General features: G+C 42.0%; 1 long non-coding RNA gene across 2 annotated transcripts in view; it reads right to left on the bottom strand.

The window, feature by feature from the left end:
• LOC117888955 overlaps positions 1-23,594 on the bottom strand; it is a 329,393-nt gene that overhangs the window by 56,120 nt on the left and 249,679 nt on the right. The gene's annotated exons all lie outside the window — the stretch shown is intronic.

The following is a 23,594-nucleotide window of genomic DNA, read 5'->3' as shown; positions in this document are numbered from 1 at the left end:
GTACTGTCTGGTCAGGATATTGGGGTTAACAGCTCTCATCTTACAAAGTGTCATGGGATCTCTAATGTCCCCAAGTGGTCTGAAATACAGTGTACCTATTGAGATATATATTCCTGTTGCTATGTGACGTGTATGCATGACTTGGGCTCCTAGAGGTTATAGTCATAAAAATGAATAATATTGATACTAATAATACACATTATTTATATATAATAGGTTGAAAATAAAGATTACATTTATCAAAACAAATACATGAAGTCAGTAATCCCACTGATTTAATAAGGAGACTTGTATTGACATGGCTTTTGATTTTAACTAAATTTTAAGATATTACATACATGTGCTATTGGGAAAGAACATTGTGAGTTTGGCATTATTGAATTGTTTTCCTGATGGGATGATAGAACCTTATTATAGCTTACAGTGTAGCTGAAAACATACTTGCGCTTAAGAGACAGTTTCATTTCACTCTTGACAACTAACACAAAGCCACAGATTTGGACAAAATGAGACACATATTATAAATAACCATATAATGATTAGTTGAAGATCTTGAAATATGTTGAACTGTGAAATGAATGCAGCTATCACAACTTGTTCAGTTATTAATTTAATTTTTTTTTGCACTCAGTTACTCAACACTTGAATTGAATAAGAGTGATTTAAGAAGACTGAGATGTGTCATATTTATAAGAGGTATTTTTCTCCTTTGTAGGAGTAAACTGAACACCTTTTTTTTCCCATCATAAGAGTACCTCAGCCCTTCAATGAGATTTTTTTCGTGATAGAAGACAAGTGAGTGTTGAGTTAGATAGTAAGTTCTTTGGGGCAGTGAACGTCTTTTTCACAGAATCATAGAAATGTAGGTCTGCAAAGGTCCTCAAGAGGCCATCTAGTCCAGCCACCTGAGCTGAGGTAGGACCAAGTATAACTAGACCAGGGATCGGCAACCTTCGGCCCACTAACCCCCTGGCGGGCCGGGCCGGTTTGTTTACCTGTCGCATCCGCAGGTTCGGCCAATCGCAGCTCCCACTGGATGCGGTTTGCCGCTCCAGGCCAATGCGGGCAGCGGGAAGCGGCATGGGCCAAGGGATGAACTAGACCATCCCTGACAGCTATTTGTCTAACTTGTTCTTAAAAATCTCCAATGACAGGTATTCCACAACCTTCCTTGCTTTGTGTTTATACAAGACCTAGCACAGTGGGATCCTGTTCTCTATGACTGAGACTCCTAAATATTACCACAATATAAATAAAATAGTTAATAATAATAATAATAATAATAATGTTTAACATGGTCTTTGTTTTAACTAAGAATTGTCCAACATGGTGGGCCTGAACAAGGTGCGCTTTCACCATCACTGGAGAGATCCTGATCCCATGATTAGGTTGGGTCTCTTACTCCAGGGGCTTAAGGGGTGAGAGCTCTACAGAAATGTGCACTCGAACAGAGTGAACTCTTTGGGTTTTACTGCACTAAAACTTGAACTTGAATTAATGGGTGATGAATGGTATTTTATCCTAATTTCTTTGGCGGAAGCAAGATCCCCATGACATGGTGATTTCAAAGGGTTGGTAGCCTAGTCATAAGAGGTGGGATCTCCTGTAGAGGATACTCTCCCCTTCTCCTCTTCATAACCCTTCCAGTATGACAGGCAAATAAACGGCCTGAATTGTTTAATCAACAAACACATTATTTTCCTTTTGTTAAGGGATGGAGTCATATTTGCTTAAATACCTGCCTCATGAAAAGGTGTTTTCCTAAAACACTATGGTAACCACTACTTGTAGTCTAAGCACCAAATCACAACCAAAACACAGCAAGCAGATTTCTGGAATGCCCATCTGGATAGCTTTTATCATACAGGAAAGAAATAGAATACAGCATTTAGAGAACAGTTCAGTTTGATGAAAAGTACAGAGATAGAATCTAGAAAACCTATTATCAAGTGGCTTATGTCAGTCATGTGAGTGTGAATTAGAAGGAAACATTCATAGAAGTGTGAATCTTCTAGAAAAAGCACATCAATGCAGTATATATAACTCATGGTGCTATGCACAAAGTATGAAGTATGCATAGAGCAGCAGAGCTGAACAAGTCTAAAGAGGGTATCCTTTTTTGCTGAGTTCCATCCAGTCAAGTCACCTGTCCTTCCCTGCTGCCAAAGATGCTTGGCTGTGAGGGATTGTCATGGGGTGCTGTCCTTCAGCATGCCCCCTTGTGGCCTTGCACATGTGTTGCACTCAACCACCCCTCTGGTTCTTTCAGTCATTTACTGCATCAGATTAATTCAACATATACCTCCCTTGCAGGGTCTGGTTTATGCACATATTCTAAAGAGGGCAAATCACTTATTAGTTGTTCAACTTCATGCCCACTCTGGGTCCATGTAAGAATTCTGCATGGCTTCCTCCCCCTATTTAGGAGGCCCCATCCCTCCTCCTTGGCTAGAGTGGGGACCCCTGCTACTTAAACCGTGACTGAAACACTGACATACCAAAACCAGAATCTGCTCTTGATGTCAGGTTGAAAGAATCACAATGAAAATGTAAATCAAATTCCACATAGCAGCCCCACAGATTTCAGAGAAGGTCATATCGTGGATACATGCCACTGAAACTGCTGTCTCCTTGTCTGAGTGAACTCTAAGGGTATGTCTACACTATGAAATTAGGTCAAATTTATAGAAGCCGGCATTATAGATATCGGTTTTATACAGTCAATTGTGTGTGTCCCCACATAAAATGCACTAAGTGCATTAAGCCGGCGGACCGAGTCCACAGTACCGAGGCTAGCGTCGATTTCCGGAGCATTACACTGTGGGTAGCTATCCCACAGTTCCCGCAGTCTCCGCTGCCCATTGGAATTCTGGGTTGAGATCCCAATGCCTGATCATGCAAAACAGTGTCACGGGGGGTTCTGGGTACATGTTGTCAGGCCCCTCCCCCTCCGTCAGAGCAACGGCAGACAATAGATTCACACCTTTTTACCTGGCTTACATGTGCAGACAACATACCGCAGCAAGCATGGAGCCTGCTCAGCTCAGCTCACCATCACCATATGTCATCTGGGTGCCGGCAGACGTGGTACTGCATTGCTACACAGCAGCAGCTAATTGCCTTTTGGCAGTAGACGGTGCAGTATGACTGGTAGCCGTCATCGGCTATCTGAGTGCTGGCAGACATGGGGCTGCATTGCTACACAGCAGCAGCTCCTTGCCTTTTGGCAGTGGATGGTGTATTACGACTGGTATCCGTCATCATCGTATTCCTCAGTGAGTTCAATCAGAGGTACCTGGGCAGACATGTTTTGTCTCCTGGCCTATTGAACCGTCTTGACGATGATGGCTATCAGTCGTAGGACATCATTTTCTGCCAAGCACCTAGAAAATGCCGATGGCTATCAGTCATGCTGCACCGCCTGCTGCCATCTTAAGATGTAAAAAATAGATGGACCAGATTTGTTCTGTATTCATTTGCTTCCCCCTTCTTCCGTGAAATCAACGGCCTGCTAAACCCAGGGTTTTGAGTTCAATCTTGGGGGGGGGGGGCATTCTGTGTGACAGTTGTTTGTGTTTCTCCCTGATGCACAGCCACCTTTGTTGATTTTAATTCCCTGTACCTGTACGCCATGTCGTCAGTCGCCCCCTCTCCCTCCATCAGTTTTGCGCCTTTTTTCAGACCAGACGCCATATAACTGGGATCATGGAGCCCGCTCAGATCACCGTGGCAATTATGAGCACTATGAACACCACGCGTATTGTCCTGGAGTATATGCAGAGCCAGGACATGCCAAAGCAAAACCAGGACCAGCCGAGGAGGCGATTGCAGCGCGGCGACGAGAATGATGAGGAAATTGACATGGACATAGACCGCTCACAAAGGACGGGCCCCAGCAATGTGCAAATCATGGTGTTACTGGGGCAGGTTCATGGCATGGAATGCCGATTCTGGGCCCAGGAAACAAGCACATACTGGTGGGACCGCATCGTGTTGAGGGTGTGGGATGATTCCCAGTGGCTGCGAAACTTTCGCATGCGTAAGGACACTTTCATGGAACTTCGTGACTTGCTTTCCCCTCCCCTGAAGTGCCAGAATACCAGGATGAGAGCAGCCCTCACAGTTGAGAAGCGAGTGGCGATAGCCCTGTAGAAGCTTGCAACGCCAGACAGCTACCGGTCAATCAGGAATCAATTTGGAGTGGGCAAATCTACTGTGGGGGCTGCTGTGGTCCAAGTTGCCAGGGGAATCAAAGACCTGGTGATATCAAGGGTAGTGACTCTGGTAAATGTGCAGGTCATAGTGGATGGCTTTGCTGCAGTGGGATTCCCAAACTGTGGTGGGGCGATAGACGGAACCCATATCCCTATCTTGGCACCGGAGCACCAAGCCACCAAGTACATAAACCGCAAGGGGTACTTTTCAATGCTGCTGCAAGCCTTGGTGGATCACAAGGGACATTTCACCAACATCAACGTGGGATGGCCGGGAAAGGTACATGATGCTCGCGTCTTCAGGCACTCTGGTCTGTTTCAAAAGCTGGAGGAAGGGACTTTCTTCCCGGACCAGAAAATAACCGTTGGGAATGTTGAAATGCCTATCGCTATCCTTGGGGACCCAGCCTACCCCTTAATGCCATGTCTCATGAAGCCGTACACAGGCAGCCTGGACAGTAGTCAGGATCTGTTCAACTATAGGCTGAGCAAGTGCCGAATGGTGGTGGAATGTGCATTTGGACGTTTAAAAGCGCGCTGGCGCAGCTTACTGACTCGATAGACCTGAGCTAAACCAATATTCCCATTGTTATTGCTGCTTGCTGTGCGCTCCACAATATCTGTGAGAGTAAGGGGGAGACATTTATGGCGGGGTGGGAGGTTGTGGCAAATCGCCTGGCCGCTGATTACGCGCAGCCAGACACCAGGGCGGTTAGAAGAGTACAGCAGGGCACGGTGCGCATCAGAGAAGCTTTGAAAACCAGTTTTGTGACTGCCAGGCTACGGTGTGAAACTTCTGTTTGTTTCTCCTTGATGAACCCTCCGCCCCTCCCCCCGGTTCACTCTACTTCCCTGTAAACCAACCACCCCACCCTCCCCTCCCCCCTTCGAGCACCACTTGCAGAGGCAATAAAGTCATTGTTACTTCTCATTCATTAATTCTTTATTTATTCATCACACAACTAGGGGGATAATTGCCAAGGTAGCCCAGGATGGGTGGGGGAGGAGGGAAGGAAAAGGACACACTGCAGTTTAAAACTTTAACACTTATTGAAGGCCAGCCTTCCGATGCTCGGGCAATCATCTGGGGTGGAGTGACTGGGTGGTCGGAGGTCCCCCCCCCACCGTGTTCTTGGGCGTCTGGGTGAGGAGGCAATGGGACTTGGGGAGGAGGGCTGTTGGTTACACAGGGGCTGTAGCGGCGGTCTCTGCTCCTGCTGCCTTTCCTGCAGCTCAACCATACGCTGGAGCATATCAGTTTGATGCTCCAGCAGCCGGAGCATCGACTCTTGCCTTCTGTCTGCAAGCTGACACCACCTATCATCTTCAGCCCGCCACTTGCTCTGTTCAGCCTGCGATTCATCCCGCCATCTCTCCTCTCGTTCATATTGTGCTTTTTTTGCACTCTGACATTGACTGCCTCCACGCATTCTGCTGTGCTCTTTCAGCGTGGGAGGACATCTGGAGCTCCATGAACATATCATCCCGAGTCCGCCGTTTTCTCCTTCTAATCTTCGCTAGCCTCTGCGAAGGAGAAACATTTGCAGCTGGTGGAGGAGAAGGGAGAGGTGGTTAAAAAAGACACATTTTAGAGAACAAAGGGTACAGTCTTTCATGTTAAATTTTGCTGTTCACATTACACAGCACATGTTCTTTCGCTACAAGTTCGCATTTTTCCTCTTCTATTGAGGGCCTGCCGGTTTGGTGTGAGAGATCACTCACGCAGTGCCAGGCAACAGAATTCGGCTTGCAAGCAGCCATGGTAAGCCACAGTCTTTTGGCTTTTTTAACCTTCATAACATGTGGGAATGGTTTCAAACAGCAGTGCTCTCATTTCCCATACCAAGGACCCATTGGGTTGGCCATTTAAAATGGGTTTGCAATGTAAAAGGAGGGGCTGGAGTTTCCGGGTTAACATGCAGCACAAAACCCAACTACCCGCACCGACACACACACAATTCTCTGGGATGATCACTTCACCCCTCCCCCCCACTGCATGGCTAACAGTGGGGAACATTTCTGTTCAGTCGAGCAGGAACGGGCACCTCTGAATGTCCCCTTAATAAAATCACCCCATTTCAACCAGGTGACCGTGAATGATATCACTCTCCTGAGGATAACAAAGAAAGATAAGGATCGGATGTTGTCTGCATGCCAGCAAACACCGGGACCATACGCTGCCATGCTTTGTTATGCAAGATTCCAGACTACGTGCTACTGGCCTGGTGTGGTAAAGTGTCCTACCATGGCGGACAGGATAAGGCACCCCTCCCAAGAAACCTTCTGCAAAGGCTTTGGGAGTACATGAAGGAGAGCTTTCTGGAGATGTCCCTGGAGGATTTCCGCTCCATCCCCATACACGTTAACAGAAGTTTCCAGTAGCTGTACTGGCCGTGATTGCCAGGGCAAATTAATCATTAATCATTAAACACGCTTGCTTTTAAACCATGTGTAATATTTACAAAGGTACACTCACCAGAGGTCTCCTCTGTGCCCTCAGGGTCTTGGGTGAGTTCGGGGGTTACTGGTTCCAGGTCCAGGGTGACAAACATATCTTGGCTGTTGGGGAAACCGGTTTCTCCGCTTCCTTGCTGCTGTGAGCTACCTACATTACCTCCATCCTCATCTTCCTCGTACCCCGAACCCTCTTCCCTGTGTGTTTCTCCAGTGATGGAGTCATAGCACATGGTTAGTGTAGTGGTGGCTGCACCCCCAACATGCCATGCAGCTCCGTGTAGAAGCGGCATGTTTGCGGCTCTGCCCCAGACCTTCCATTTGCCTCTCTGGCTTTGTGGTAGGCTTGCCTTAGCTCCTTAATTTTCACGTGGCACTGCTGTGTGTCCCTGTTATGGCCTCTGTCCTTCATGGCCTTTGAGACTTTTTCTAATATTTTGCCATTTCGTTTACTGCTACGGAGTTCAGCTAGCACTGATTCGTCTCGCTATATGGCGAGCAGATCCTGTACTTCCCGTTCTGTCCATGCTGGAGCTCTTTTGTAATCCTGGGACTCCATCATGGTTACCTGTGCTGATGAGCTCTGCGTGGTCACCTGTGCTCTCCACGCTGGGCAAACAGGAAATGAAATTCAAAAGTTCGCAGGACTTTTCCTGTCTACGTGGTCAGTGCATCTGAGTTGAGAGTGCTGTCCAGAGCGGTCACAATGAAGCACTGTGGGATAGCTCCTGGAGGCCAATAATGTCAAATTCCGTCCACACTACCCCAAATCCGACCTGCAAAGGCCGATTTTAGCATTAATCCCCTCGTCAGAGGTGGAGTAAAGAAACCGATTTAAAGGGCCCTTTAAGTCGAAAAAAAGGGCTTCGTCGTGTGGATGTGTCCAGGCTTAATTCGATTTAATGCTGCTAAAGACGTCCTAAACTTGTAGTGTAGACCAGGCCTAAGACAATCAGACACAGGCACACCAGTTGGTTGTTTCCCTTTTTACCATTAACACTAGTTTGGGTGAATTTTGAGTGCAGTTTATCCAAGTATCTCTTCAATATTGCTTACTTCTACAATAAACTGTAATAGATTTATCATAGGATAGCATTCCTACCCAAATAAAGTGGGGAATTTCAGTATTTCCCAAAGTGAAGATTCTCTAAAATTAAATTGTATTATTGCTTCTTCTTCTCTAATAAACATGATCCTACAAATAATTATAATCTAAAAATATTATTTCTAGAAACCCGGTTCTCTTTTTGTTCCACTAAAGATGTATATTAATAAAATCAAGTCAAATATTCTGACCTTTTCATAGATTATCTCTTTAACTATTTTGTGATGTACATTTTCTAATTGTCCTAGAGGTGTATAGCAACTTTCCTGGATCCAATGACAACCCTTTATTATCCTTAATTTCCTGATGTCTTTGCAGTGTCAGACAAAATTTCTAGATGATATCTCTTGGCAGATTTGCATTAATATTGTCCTTTTCTGTGATGTTATTTTGCATATCCACAAGCATACCCAGTTAATGTATGAAAGAATTTAAGAGCTCAACAACATTTCTAAAAGTGTCATATTGTGAAAGTAATGCATTAAGCAATATCTGTAAGTTACATTGCTTAATGCACTGCTAGAAGATGCTTAGATCCTACAGTAATGAGGGAGGTATGAGAACCTATATAATTTAGAATAGAACAGAAAACAATATTTCCATTTTAGAGACTAACAAATTTATTTGGGCATAAGCTTTCATGGGCTAAAACCCACTAAAGCCCATGAAAGCCTATGCCCAAATAAATTTGTTAGTCTCTAAGGTGCCACAAGGACTCCTCATTGTTTTTGCTGATACAGACTAACATGGTTACCACTCTGAAATATTTCCATTGTGCCTCTACAATTTCCCCTCTGCAAATGTAAATGAAAAGTCAGATTTGTGTGTGTCAGGACCACTTGCTACACCCATGATACACCAGCACACTTGAAAAACTATTCTGATATCACACACTTTTTAAAAAGTATTTAACTGTAATTCAGCAGCCTAATTACATGTATTTCTAGCGTTTATTTTTAAATATTTTAGTTCTCTCTCATGGCATTTTTTAAAGTGTACCTTCTTGGTATGTTCGAAAATGTTGACTGGTGGGGATGGTTACCCTGGGATCTATGACATCCATATTTTTTTTTATTTCCTTATCATCAAGTTAATTTATTTTAGCTATATCCTGTAATTGATTTGTAAAATTTGCAAAATTTTCATTACTTTGACTTATTCCAGTATGATAAAACCTAATTTAAATACAGATAAAAACTTTACTTCTCTTCTTTCCCCCAGCCACCATGCCTCTGCTCTGTCCTCAAAGTATTTAATTTACTTTAACATGGGAATTTTTCTTAAAGTTACCTATGGGTCAATCATTTGCTTTTCCATATGCCATCCCTTAAAGTCCTACTCCCAATTCCATTCACATTCCGTTTTTAATGCTGATACTTATCAAGAGTATAATGTTTATATTTACCAAGGTGTGAAAGTGGAGTGGGATTAAAAAAATTGGGGGGGGGGGTAAAAATGGATGTGCATGGAATATGTGGGTTGCAGTTTGCTGAGCTTTAGGGGAATAACTATTATTTGGTTTTATTTAAAAATTTTGAAAGGTGGTCTATCTAAAGTTCGAAGTTTGTGGCTTGTAATTCTTGTGCTAGAAAGAAAAGGGGGGAAAATAAAACAAAGATTCTTAGAGTTACATTTCAAAAAGAGAATTTTTTCTTCTTCTTTGATAAATTCATTAATCTTTGGGGGGGGGGGGGAATGATGGAAAATTTAATGCTCGATGAAGAGTTAACGTATTCAATTTAGGAAGTAAATCCGATCATTTAAAATGTGAAAGAAAAGGATTTTAGTCCTGCTTGAAGTGCAAATCTCAGTACAGCCTTAATTCTGGAGTCACTGACAACATCTCCATAATACTGTCATTACTCTGACATGCATAATTAATATAAGCATACGCCTAAGTCTATTGATTAACTTATTTTGCGACTCAAAGTAATATCTCTGACCTTCACCACTGGAAGATTAATTAATATCCCTCTAATTCAATCTTTTGTATCAATCTTTTGCTTGTAGACTGTTCATGTCATTATTTTCATATGATTTCTCCATGAGAAAATGGAGCCCTCCCTCATCCTGACTGGGACCTTTACATTCTACTGTAATATAAATAATAATATACTTAACAATACAAAATGTGAGTAGTATGTACTTACAGGAGTAGTAGGTCTACCCACATAAATACCATTCAGTGGATGAAATTCATCCCTGTACAGAATAGTGCTCAAATAGTGCTTAGGCTAACTGTCTGCAGACCAGGCCCTGGCATATATATATATATACACACACACACACACACACACACATACAGAGAGAGAGAGCGAGAAAGAGAGAGAACGCACATGTTTTGGAGAACTTTGGAGTCTAAATAGAGAAGACACAAAGTAAAGTATTATTAACCCCCTTGGGGATGGAGATCCGTGGTACAGACACACTTGTCTACACAGCAAAAGAAGATAGGTGGCAGCAAGTGTCAGAGCCAGGGTCAATGTACTCGGGCTTGCAGAGCTCAGGCTTCAGGACTAAAATAACAGTGTGGATGTTCAGGTTTGGCTGGAACTCAGGTTCTGAAACCCAGCCTGAGCCTGAATGTCTACACTGCTATGTTTAGCACCGCAGCGCATGCTCCATGAACCCGAGGCAGTTGACTCAGCTCTGACACTTGCTGCAGCTTTTTTTTCTTTTTTGCTCTGTAAATGTACCCTAAGTGGCTTGCCCAAAGTCACAAAAGAAGCTGTATGTCCAGGAATTGATCTCAGATCCCTTGAATGCTTGTCTGGTTATGTAACCAGACAACCCATGCTACCTATGAAGGCCAGCTTTCCGCAGTCACTCACATCCATTGTGGGTAAAGGTTGCAGGCCACCATTGATTATTTACACAAATAAGACCTGCTCAGCATAGATGTAGGTTGCAGAATTAGAACCTTGATGACATTTATGTGGGACAGATGCTTTTCAAGGTTTTTCTATTAGACTTGTGAAGCTCCTATTACTGTCAGCTAGGAGATGCTTATATCAAGGGCAACATATGACCCTTTTCTTCTTACTCTTCGTAGTGAAGATGATTATAATGTAGGAGCAATTTGTTCTCAAAGTTTCAATTAGTCTTTTAAGGGAAATACACTGATACTTCCTGTGTCACAGCTAATACCAAAGTCATGGAGCCTCTTCATATTAACAAAGACATCAAACAACAACCTGCAAAATGCTGTCTTTAGAAAATTAATTATTTGATGATCTGTTAAACTGAATGTTTCATAAAAATATATGTATTTACTTATTTATAGGATGAGGCAAAAGCATTAGGATGAAAATAAATCAACATTTCAGCTATACTACCAATTCTCAAAATTCATATCATCTTACACAATCATCAGCCATTCTGCAAAAAATTGATTTTACATTCTAAAGGATTCCTGTAAGTGAAAAAATCTATATAAGTGTGTGTGTATATTTACAGAGAGAAAATAATTCCATTACATTTATTGTTAATATGGATACAAATAGTTTTCATAAATATTAGTCAGTTTTACAAATAAGTAAAATTACATTTAAAATCTGTATAAGAAAATTTCTCTTGAATGTTCAACATATAATATATAATTATAATGCATACTAATTCTGTGTTTGCATGAGACTTTTCTAACTAACATGCTGACTTTCAAAGGCCTAAAGTAAATTTAGTGTTTTGTTTTCTTCCCACCTCCCTCCCCCCAATATTTTTTTTAAATTTTATTTCCTCAGCTTTATCACAACATTTTAGAAACATTCTGTTCTAAAAAATAGAGAACACTATAGTAGCAATGGATAATCTGGAACAGATAGAGTATCAGGTAAGGACATAATACTGATCCACAATATTTCTGATTCCTGGCTGATGTTAGAATGGTACCGTGTTGGTGTTTGAGGAAAAAATACATGCTTGCAAGTGATGTAAAAGAAAGTTAAAGGAAAACTGAATTTTATAATGTAGGAACAAAATTTCCAACCTGGACTGTCCAAAGTTAAACACCCAAATCCTTATGTAGACACCAAAAGAAAGGTGTCCTCAATTTCAGAGGTGTGGAACACTCCAAACTATGAAGGTAATAGGTGTTGTGGGTGCTCATTAACTCTGAAAATTCAAACTAGTTATTTAGCTGTGTAATGGGGTGGCTTGCCCATTAAGGGCTGGGGCTAGCTAACCTTCAGTACAGAATGAGCCACACCTAGGTGAGATCAGGATGATTGCAGCTTGCTACTGCTTTTTATACGGCAATGCTCAGAGATTAGAGCCTGCTGCAAGTGAGCAGGATCTAGCAAAAAGTCCTGAGAGTTAGGACTGAGTCTCCAACCAGTACGGCCTGGGAGTGGCCTGCCAAAGCAGGAAAGGCCCCAGGTAGAAAGGCCTGGGAGGAGGAAGAAAATGCGTTATTTGTGTGAACTTTTGGGTAGACTTGAAAACTATTTTGAATGTTTGTTAATTTAATAAAGCACAACCCAAGAAGGGATGGGAATGGATAACAGTGCCTTTTGAGTTTCTTGAATAGTCCAAGAGGGAAAACTCTGTGGCTTGACCTAGGCCACAAGGGAGTGCATGGGAGGCACAGTTACAATGTGCCTAAAGGGTTTTGTTACTTAAATGTAGGCAGCAGATTTGTAAATTTTCCACTTGATTTCCACAACATTAAGACACAAGAGAGCAACCTTTACTCATGTGAGTAAATCTTACTTAATAAAATAACCCCATTGAAGTAAATGGAACTACTTGTGTATGCATAGGTGCCGTGGAGCACCCACAGGGAAAATTTAGCAGGTTCTCCGCACCCACTGGCAGCCAAGCTCCCCCCTCCTTGCGTCCTTTCCCCTCCCCAAGCATGCCGCGTCCCCGCTCCTTCCTCTCCCTCCCAGCGCTTCCCGCCCCCCTGCCACCTAACAGCTGTTTGTCAGCACTTAGGACTTTCCGGGAGGAAGGGGGAGGAGCGAGGATGCAGCGGACTCAGGGGAGGAGGCAGAGAAGAGGTGGGGCAGAGGCGGGGACTTGGGGGAAGGGGGTGGAATGGAGGCGGGAAGGGGCAGGGGCTTTGGGGAAGGGGTGGAATGGGGACGGGACAAGGGCAGTGCAGGGGCGGGAAGAAGTAGGGCCAGGGGATGGGTCAAGCAACCACCGGGCAAAGGGGAAGTCAGCACCTGTGTGTGTTTGTATGGATTACTAGTGTAAGTTTAACTCCGGCAGACACTGGTTGTCACGGGCAGGATCGAATCTGGGACCTCTGAAGCTAAATGCATGAGCCTCTACTGCAGGGATCGGCAACCTTTGGCCCGCGGCCCGCGCTGCTTCTCGCATCCCCCATTGGCCTGGAGCGGCGAATGCAGCCAGTGGGAGCCATGATCGGCCGAACCTTTGGACGCGGCAGGTAAACAATTCGGCCTGGCCCGCCAGGGGGCTTACCCTGGCGGGCCGCGTGCCAAAGGTTGCCGATCCCTGCTCTACTGCATGAGCTAAAAGCCACATGGCCCTTAGCTAAGGCTGTAGCAGACTCATTAATCTCTAAGTAGTCTTGGTGCCACTAGCGGGGACAGAGCACCACACCCAGGAGGTGTGTGGGTTATGTAAGGACTACAGCATAGGACCCTTCATAGTTTTAAAAGCACCGTGGAGCCCTATATCTATACAAAAATGTAGCACTAAAATTTTAAAGGTACCGTATTTTCCGGCGTATAAGACGACTGGGCGTATAAGACGACCCCAAACTTTTCCAGTTAAAATATAGAGTTTGGGATATACTCGCCGTATAAGACTACCCCTCTTCCAACGCACACCAAAAAAAAATTAAAAAAACATCAGATTTGATTTCAATATGGTAATTTTAATTCAAATGCTTATGACATGCAGGTACTTAGCAGGAAAACTGTCACTTATAAACATAAGGCTGTTTGTCATCAAACATGTAAACATAAAACAGTGCAAGTGGATTAAACTTTTCCTAATTCACTCTAAAGCTGAAAGAAAGGATAAGACAATAAACCCATGGGAGCTGCCATGCTGTTTGTTTTCTAAGCTGTCAACCAAACTGGAACTGATGATGATAGGAGAAAGATAACAAACAAGAGAGAGAGAGCAAGTGCCGGGCAAGTCCCTGGCGAGTTAGCAACGCCATCATAACTGCAAGCTACGGTATTTTTACAGGTTTTGCTGGCGTGACAGTTTCCCTTTAAAAGCCTTCAAAATCCTCCTGTTCGTCATCTGATATCATAAGTACATCAATGACATCTTGTGATACATTTGTAAGGCAGTCATCGTATGGATCGAATTCCGTATCAGATGATGTGGTCTCAGCTTCGGCTTCCTCTTCATCTTGCCACAAGTAGTCGTCCTCCATACCATCTAATGAATTTGATATGCCACACTTCTTGAAAGACTTGATTACTGTTTCTGCATCAATATCATTCCAGGCTTTTATGACAAACTTGCACAAAACATCCAACTGTGGAGCACGCATGTTTCCTCCTTTTGTGAATGACTTTTCGCCGCTAACCATCCATTCATTCCACTGTTCTTGAATGCGATCTTTAAATGGCTTGTTTAGGCACACATCCAGTGGCTGTACCAACGATGTCAATCCTGCAGGAATAACTGCCGCATCTGTGTTTAGTCTTGCAAGCATTTGCTTGGTGCTGGGAGTTAAATGAGCCCTGAACATATCCCACACCAGTAGACTACATTTTTTAATAAGTCCACCTGGTCGCCTGCTCCATACATTATCAAGCCATAGCTTTACCCCTTCTTCATCCATCCAGCCTTTTTCATTCACATGTACAAAACAACCAACAGGGAACTTGAATTTCGGCATTGTTTTTCTTTTAAAAATAATCATTGGTCTCAGTGTGGCGCCATCAGCTGTGCATCCTAGTACCACTGTAAAACTGGACTTCTCATGTCCTGTTGTTTTAATTAAAATTGTTTTTTCACCATTTTGATGGACAGTTTTATTTCCAACCATATCAAAATTCATTGGAGTTTCATCCATATTTCCAATACTACTTAACGCATAGCCATGTTTAGTGCGCTGTTGTATTACGTATCGATGGAAACTATTTACTTTGCTATCAAGATCTGCAGGTAATTTTGGGGCAATTTTCATCTTTTGCCTCAGTACCATATTATGCCTTCCCATGAATCTAGTACACCAGGATACAGTGGCCTTAAATCTGTTGCTGTGATCTGGGTTAGATTTGGCCCACTGAAGTGCAAACAAATGTATTTTATTTCGTGTCACTACATAACTGTTTTGGCGATGCTCATTCACCATGTCTGCTACATGTTTTTCGAGTTCTGGCCAATGTGGAGTGCCTCTTCTTAATGCACACTTACCCCTTGGCATACTCTTTAATGCTTTTTTATTTGCTTTCCAGTCCCGAACCATCTTTTCTGTTACTCCATATTGTCTTGCAGCAGTGCAGTTATTATGTTCCTTGGCAAAGTTTACAACTTTAAGTTTGAAACTGGCTTCATATTTCTTTCTTCTTGCTGGTGGAGCCATGATGGGGTTTTGACTGTTGGACATTTGTATACTGTACTGTATGTACTGGTGCTATACTGTATGAACAGGTACAGATACTGGTGCTGTACTGTATGTGGTACCCAGTATACAACAACCAGCCAATCGCCGGTAAGGTACATCGCTTGCCGTGACTGGCTGGTTGTTGTATACAAAGCCTGCTTGGATTGGTCAGCTCTCCCTGCCTGCCCAGCCCTCCCTGTCTCCAAGACTATCAGAGCGGTAGCGCAAACACGCCTCTTTAACCCGTCTGGCCCGCCCTTGTATCCTATTACCTCCTTCTCTGCCTCTCAGATCTCGCACATGCGTGCCTGCGCCGCTTCACTGCAGTCCTCAGGAGCGAGATCTGAGAGGCAGAGAAGGAGGTACGGTAATAGGATACAAGGGCGGGCCAGATGGGTGAAAGAGGCGTGTTTTTCTGGGCACAGCGCCGCTCTATCTCTTTTTTCCATACCCTGGGCATCCCGGACGCCTGCAGCTTCCTCCGCCCTTCACTTACACCTTCCCTGTGAGGCGCCCCCTCACCTCGTCATCGGGCGGGGATGTGGCCGCGGCCGTTTTTGAGCTCCCCCCACCATATGCGGCGACCGCAGATTCTCCAGTCCGGCTCGGAAGTTTCAGCACCCGCCCTATAAGACGACCCCCGACTTTTGAGAAGATTTTCCTGGGTTAAAAAGTAGTCTTATACGCCAGAAAATACAGTACATTGCAAGCGCTTAAGGCAGTCTGAAATAACTCTCTGATAAGATTCCTAAAAGAAAAAGAAGTCTACGGCCATTGTTTAAAATCTTAATTAGCACTGCATCTGAAGTGAAATGGGAGAGAATTACAACCTCCTTAAAAGCCTGAGAAATTTGAGTTACTGTCTCTTTGCCAGAGTGAGCAACATCATGACTACGATAAGCACAGCTTTGAAATAGGTGTGTCTGCAGGGCTTAATATCTGTATTTGTGCCTCAAATAATTTGTTTGTTTTACATTTAACATTTGTCATGTTTTATTTTTTTTTATTGCCACAGGGAGACAGTGCACACATGTTGCATGCTATAAAGACAACAGAGCTGGTTAGGAATTTTTCAAAATGGCTTTTCTTCAGAAAAGTTTCCTCAGGTCAAGGGTGGAACTTCTGGTCAAAATGAGAGTGAGTGAGAGAGTCCCCAGAATAGCCTGGTGGTTAGGGCAATCAACTGGGAGGCCCAAAGCAAGGATGTGAACCTGTCGTTCCCTATATCCCCGTTATGTGACATACCCATCAGGTTATTCTGAGGTTGGTGTTTGCCCAAGTCTCCTGTTGGAAGTGTTCCACTTTGCATAAATAATTAAATATTCATTGGGAAAGAGAGAGACGGACTAACTCTGCAGCGGGCTGGTTATGGCAGTCACCTGGAATGTGGGGATCATGCAGAACGAGGACTTGTACCTGGGTCACCTACATCCCAGCTAGCGCCATAACAACTGGGCTATTGACTAGTCTTGGGAGGATGGCTCTCCTTTCCCCCCCCTCCACCCTAAAGTAGAATGGGAAAAGTTTTGGAATCTCACAAACTTTCATGGGACAGGAAAACTGTCTCTGACCCAGATCTAAATGAAATGCAACACACAGCACTTTAGCATCTTTCCCACAGAAGGAAATATATTTTAGACATATCTGCCAGTTTGACAATCCTCCACACATACATGAGCATGCATGCATGTATACATACACACTCAGAATAAGTGGTAGTTAGTTATCAAAAAGCATAACCACAGCGTGACTACAGTCAGACTATTATGAAATGTAACCATAATAATAACGTGAAAGCAACAGAGATCAGAAATGAATAGAATTTTCAAGCAAAAATTAAATAAAACTGCATCAAAAATACAACTACACTGTATTTAAAAATCTAGTGTTGAGCAATATTTGCAAAATGTTGTTCCTTTAAATTTTAGTCCCTGTAGCCCTTAGCTTATTTTGAGTGACAAAAGAAAGCTACCAAGAGTTTTAAATGCTCTGGATCCAATCCAGCACACTATAGCTGTGGACCTCAGACACATCTCTTGAGAGGCAATGACTGCTGGCTCCAAGGCAAGATGATCCAGACTGAAGAAATGTCAGCCTGCTCTAGAAGATGCAAAACTCCCAAACAAAATGATGTGTTAGGAAGTTGTGATCCTGCAGGTAGGAGGGACAAAATCTCCCCCCTCTTTCTTTTCTCTGCCACTTCCTATGTTTACTGTCCCAACCATACACACACAGACTAATGAGCCCAGGCACTGCCTGCAAAAGTGGGACCGAAGAGCAACAGAGGAAGAGAGCTGAAATAAAATCCATCAGTTTAACAATGACAAGAATAAGCTCAGCAATAAAGAAATATAAAACAAAATAGGCACAAACAGTGTGCTTTTAGCCCTTTCATTATGTTCTCTCCCTGAGCATTTGTCACTTTTTCCATTCTCCGTTGGGTCCCCTCCTTCCCGAGCAAACACATTATAAGTTACAGTACATGTGAAATATTCGCTGTAAGCTTCTTGGGGCAAAGGTTATTTTCTTATTTTATTGTATAGATCATGCACATATGAAGGTACAATGCAACCAGTAATAACAATAACCCCCATTGCTCCAGGAGTGACTGCATTAAGGGTGGAGTTGAACATGTTCTGAACCAGCTGACGGGTTGGGACATCAATCTTTTAAAAACAAAAAACAGCTTAAAGTACTCAGAGTGGGAGGATAAGGCTCTTGCCTATTCCCATCATTAGTGTGCCGCAAAAGGCATTCTACCCTCCCCCACTCTCTGTAGCATTGTTAAGGGAGGTGGACTCCCCCTTCTGCGCGCGCGCACACACACACACACACACACACACACAATGATTTTGGGCCTCTCTCCTCAATCATTTTTCCCTTCTCATGTTATGAAGTAAGCGTTTCTTCTTTGGATTTCATGCATCTTCCCCCCTCCCTGGAGTTATCATTCAGAAATATCCTGATATTTTTGAGGCTGTAGCCCTTTTAAAATTCATCTACTGATATTCAGTAAGCCAAGGAAGAACCTACTACATCCCTGTTTGAGAATATTAGGGGGTGGTCTGAGTATATTTGATGAATACTGGCAACATCTGGCAACCCCTACTCAAAACCTTATGGTAATCCAGTCTCCATATAGTTAAGATATACCATAAATATATGAATCACTTGTTCTCTGTGAAGAAGTCTTTTTCTTGATTCTACAACCATCATGAGTTAATAGAATCTCCAAACTTTACAACATATTGCTGTCTGAAGACAGAATTGGCACACAAACCTCTCTAATTTAACTTCTTAAATTTATTATAGCTAGCGGTGGTTCCAGCAAGCTAGTTTTACAAATAGATGGAAAATATTTTAACTCATTACTGTTAGCAAAGTTACTCGCACTTTTCTTTCTACAGTTCTATTTTCCTTGTTATTTGGGTAGCTGTTGTATTGCAATTGATCAGAAAACAAACCTGTCAATATTGAGTGTATTTTAAAATCTTCCCAGAGAGTTTTGGGAGACTACAAACACTGGTGAGAAATGTCTTTTGACCATAAGTTTGAGACAATTTAGGAACTATTGTTGTTGCTTCATATTATGAAAATTAAATGAGTGACTTTATGAATCTCTAAGAAAGCCAGAGTAAAAGTGTATTAAGGGATACATTAATAAAATATTTTTGAAGATATTAATTTAATCTACAAAATATGGGATCTGATATATTTAGATTAAATTTTCTTTTAGATATTGAAATCTACTCAAAGCTAAGCATATGTTCCTCCTCTGAACATATGACAGATTTTTTGTGCAATACAGATTTTAAGGTATTCTAAAACAATAAACAAGTTAGTATCTTTTCTACTTATACATGCTGAAACAATGCCAAAGCCACAAAAGTTATGGTTGTATATCACTAATATGAGGCTTGTATTTCATTTTCTTCTGCTCACATAATTTTTATTGCATGCTGCTGTACTGTTGAATATAGAAATAAAATTTTTAGATGCACAGTGTCCTATTGTTAGAAAATCATGCCAAATCTCTATATAAATAATTGTAAAAGTCTGCACTCCTGTAAATCAGGAAGGTATTTCCCCCTTATCAGTGGTTCATTCTATTTCAGGTGACCAATCATTATAAATTTCATTTGACGTTTGCTCTAGGTAACAACAGAATATGGGATGAGGAGCTGTAGATATAGTAAGGAATATATAATTACCTCTGATACCTGTAAGCTACTGGGACTCGAATAGTGAAGATATCAGATGGCAATTTTTTTCTCCCCAAACATGTTAATAGATTGACAAAAATAAAATTTCCAGTCTGATTTCAATACAATGAGAAGAAAACCAGTAAGCATACTTTTAAAGACAACATTTAGTGATCTTTATATATGCAACTATTGTTAAATTTTACATACTGTACAACCAAGCCCAAGCTTTCAAAAACTATTATCTGGAATCCCAAAATCATGAGATTGCCTTAAAAATCATGAGATTTTAAAAATAATAAAATGTTTGGTTCCTTTTATTTGCCTTCTGGTTTTTGACTCTCAGGATTCACATTTTCAAGATTTTCTCTGCAAACATGAAGGCTAGACATTTTCATTTTAAACACTGAAAGCTGAGAGGCTCACTGAATCATGTGACTCCAAGAGCTGGGGCTTTAAGAAAAATACCAAATATTGCAAGACTTGTGATAAAACTGTGTGCGTTGGCAACACTGCTAAGGCCCTGATCCTGCAAAGAGCCTCTTGGGTTTGGTACGAGCCCTGCTGAAGTAAATTGGGCTCTGCCTGGACACAAGGGCCCATCTGTATGGTTTCGGTTATAGCACTGGGGCCTAAATATGTTAACAGTTGAAACTATGAACTTCATACATCCAGAATATAGATAGAATATTTTAAAATATGCTATTTGATTAGTTAGTTGGAGGCTCCGTGAGATGGCTATATTTGTATAAGTTTATGGGTGCAGTACACAGAGTAGATCAGGGATCGGCAACGTGTCGCAGTGGGAGCCGCGATCGGCTGAATGTGCAGATGTGGCAAGTAAACAAACTGGCCCGGCCCGCCAGGAGGCTTACCCTGGCGGGCCGCATGACAAACATTGCCGATCCTGCAGTAGATGCTGACTACATATCTCACACATTCAGAAGAAAATCACTGTAATGTTTATATTTCATTTTTAATATGTCTCAATAATTTAAAATTGGTTAAAAGCCCAGTTAGTGACACCAAAGTGGTACATGGAAGACATGGGTTCAATTTTTAACGTGGGATCTTAAAATGGACTGTTCTCCATATCAGCTAATCAGGGCAGAATTCCCAACTCTGATCTGCACTGTGGACACCTGTTAAACATTCTGCCTTTGGTCCACATATGAAGCTCCCAATGCTACCAATGAGAGTTCTGCATACAGCAAAAAGGGTGGAGTGCTCGAGCTTGCACTATTGAAATCAATGGGAGTTTTGCTCTTGAGTTGTATGGGAGCAGGATCAAACCCAGAATATGCAAAAAGGATGTGCCTTTAAAATAAGAACATAGGAATCACCATACTGAATCAGAACCAAGGTCCATCTAGTCCAGTATCCTATCTCTGACAGTAGTCGGAATTAGATGTGTCAGAAGAGACTTACGTTATGCATAGGTCTCGTGCTAGCTCTCTGCACAGAAGTGAATTTTGCTGTGGCTTGAGCAATTCTTGGTTTGCAACATATTTGTGAGCAGTTCACTGAGTGTATTCCATATTTGAACTGCGAGGATAATCCGTTACATCACATGGCATTGCTTCTGTTTCCTCACTGGATGAGCACAACTCTTATAAGTAGGTTTCTTTTGTGAAAATTGAGCATAAAATTTTTATTTTCCAATAATGTTCTAAAAAATGTGATTAACTTACCCTGTTTCTGTCATTAAACTCAGTAGCTAAAATAGTCACAGGATGCCATCATGAGGGGGAGGGGTGAAACAAATTTGTTTACAAATTCAGACTGTTAAAATGAATTTATTTATAAATACAAGGGATTTTTATGCCACTGTTGACACAGCTGTACCTCTGACAGATATTTTTAAGTATGTTTTTCCAAAATAGATAATTGAAGCTTTCACTATTCCATTTAGTCCCCAGATTCACTCCTCATAATGAAGATAAAGTGCATCCAGCACTAGTACAGCAATGGATAAAAAGCAGATTTAAAAAATGACTATTTCATATTTTCAAACAGATCTCTGAATCGGAGACTGCAAATTGTACATGTGCATCCATACACAGATTGCATGTTATAGATCAGTGATACTCAGACCTCAGTGGTTCAGGAGCCAAATTAGCTATCACAATTACCTAAAAGAGCCCCAGTAGTGTGAATTTATTGTTTCATTTACTCTCTATATATATATAGATAGATAGATATCAGGATGCTCTTACTATGTTATTTACTTATATAGATAGATAGATTTATATATAGATATATATATCTATAGTAAATAACATAGCAAAGGCATCCCGATTGGTTAATAACTTAGACTGATGAATAATTAAATCACACAGTGTTTTGATATCATGTGCTGGGAGAGACATTAAAGAGCAACTTGCGGCTCGCAAGCCTCAATAGGAGTATCAATGTTCTAGATAAAGCACACATTTTTACCTGTGTTCACATATAGAACTGGATATACGGGACACTCATAACAGTTTAGAAGTCTGTACAAATATGTTCCTCAAAATGTAACATTCAGGGTTTTTTGAAGAGGTAATTCCTGAATATCCATATTTGTAGAAAACTCTACTTCATTGTTATCCTGTATTGTGGTAGCAAGCAGAGGTCTCAATCAGCACTGGTGCCCTATTGTGCAAGATGTTGTACAAACACATACAAAAGAATGGCGCTTGGCCCGAAGAGCTCCATAACCTGTACTGAATTGTGCTATTGTCTACTTGCTAATTATCATTCAAATTATTTATTTAAAGTATGCAGCAGATACATAGGAATCCCACGTATTCATTACAATGTGAAAACTATATACAAAACATATCGATCTCTTCCTGCCTATGCTACAGTAGTATTTATGGTAGCTGTTGGGTTTTGCTGCTTCCTGCTAAGGCCACAGACACTGAAGCTCTAAGAATGTACCTTCTTCTGGGACTCTCTGTGCATCTTATAGTCTAAACAGGCAGACAGTGCAAGTGCTTTGGGTTCAGGCACATGTTCTTAAAAAAGTGATTTGTTTGACTGACATGTTTTGCTTAGCAATTGGAGACATCTTTATGTAAGAGGAGTCAGGTTGGAACTTGAATAAAGTTTTCTTTTTTCCAGAGCTATGAAAGTGATATCATTAATGATATTTGTTAACTGTTGATACTTTGTTTGAGGGTGTACAAGACAGAAATAAAGGCATGGAGCAAGATTTTCAGACATAACTAGTGATTTTGGGTGCCCAACTTGAGGAACCTTGAAGGAGCCTGATTTTCAAAAAGTGCTGAGCCTCTACCTATGGAAAATCAGGCCTTTCCACCCAACCTATGAAAATTAGGTCCTTTCAAGGTGTCTCAAGCTGGGCACTCAAAGTTACTTGTCACTTTCCTAAATATTGGCCTCATTTCCTATCAGTGAGAGATTACAATCTGAAACACAAACAAAAACATTGCAGGAGAGCCGGGAAGATGATGACAACTGAGCTCTTTTTTGTTATCAAAGAAAGAAACTGGAATGGTAACAGTGGGTGGGTTTGCACTGTGAAAGAAGAGAGTGTTTGGAGAGACTTCAATGAAAGGCGGTTTACTTTTGGAGTATTGGGTTGGGAGGATGTTCTAGGTGTTGATGGCATCATGGAAGAAAGCATGAAGAAGAGAGTGAGAGAACTAAGGGAGGGATGAGGCTAACATTACTCGTGAGGTAGGATACAATATGAAACCAGAGAAGTGAAAGAACTAGGAGAATCTACATTAATTTGACTTCTCTTGTTTTGCGTGTCTGTAGTCATTTTACGTGTCTTTATGACCTGTTCTAATGTCCATTGAAATGGATGGAAAGGCTGCTATTGATTCAGTGGGCTTTGGATCAATCCCTATATGCATTCTGGAAGTAAAAATAGTCTGTGAAAAAAATATCTGTCTCTGTCCATTCATTTCTCTCCCAACAAACAAGTAACCTGCTTGAGATGTCCAGTGTTTTCTTGTGCTCTCGGAAGTTGAGGCAACATAAAAGTGACAGGACTTGTCAGCTACAGAAGGCAGGATTAAAACTATACTGCATGCATGCAATATGGTGCAAGTACATCACGAACACAC

Source organism: Trachemys scripta, chromosome 1 (genome assembly GCF_013100865.1).
Source record: "Trachemys scripta elegans isolate TJP31775 chromosome 1, CAS_Tse_1.0, whole genome shotgun sequence".
Classification (NCBI taxonomy): domain Eukaryota; kingdom Metazoa; phylum Chordata; order Testudines; family Emydidae; genus Trachemys; species Trachemys scripta.
The sequence above is the reverse complement of the archived record's forward strand: the minus strand, read 5'-3'. Positions and strand labels throughout refer to the sequence as shown.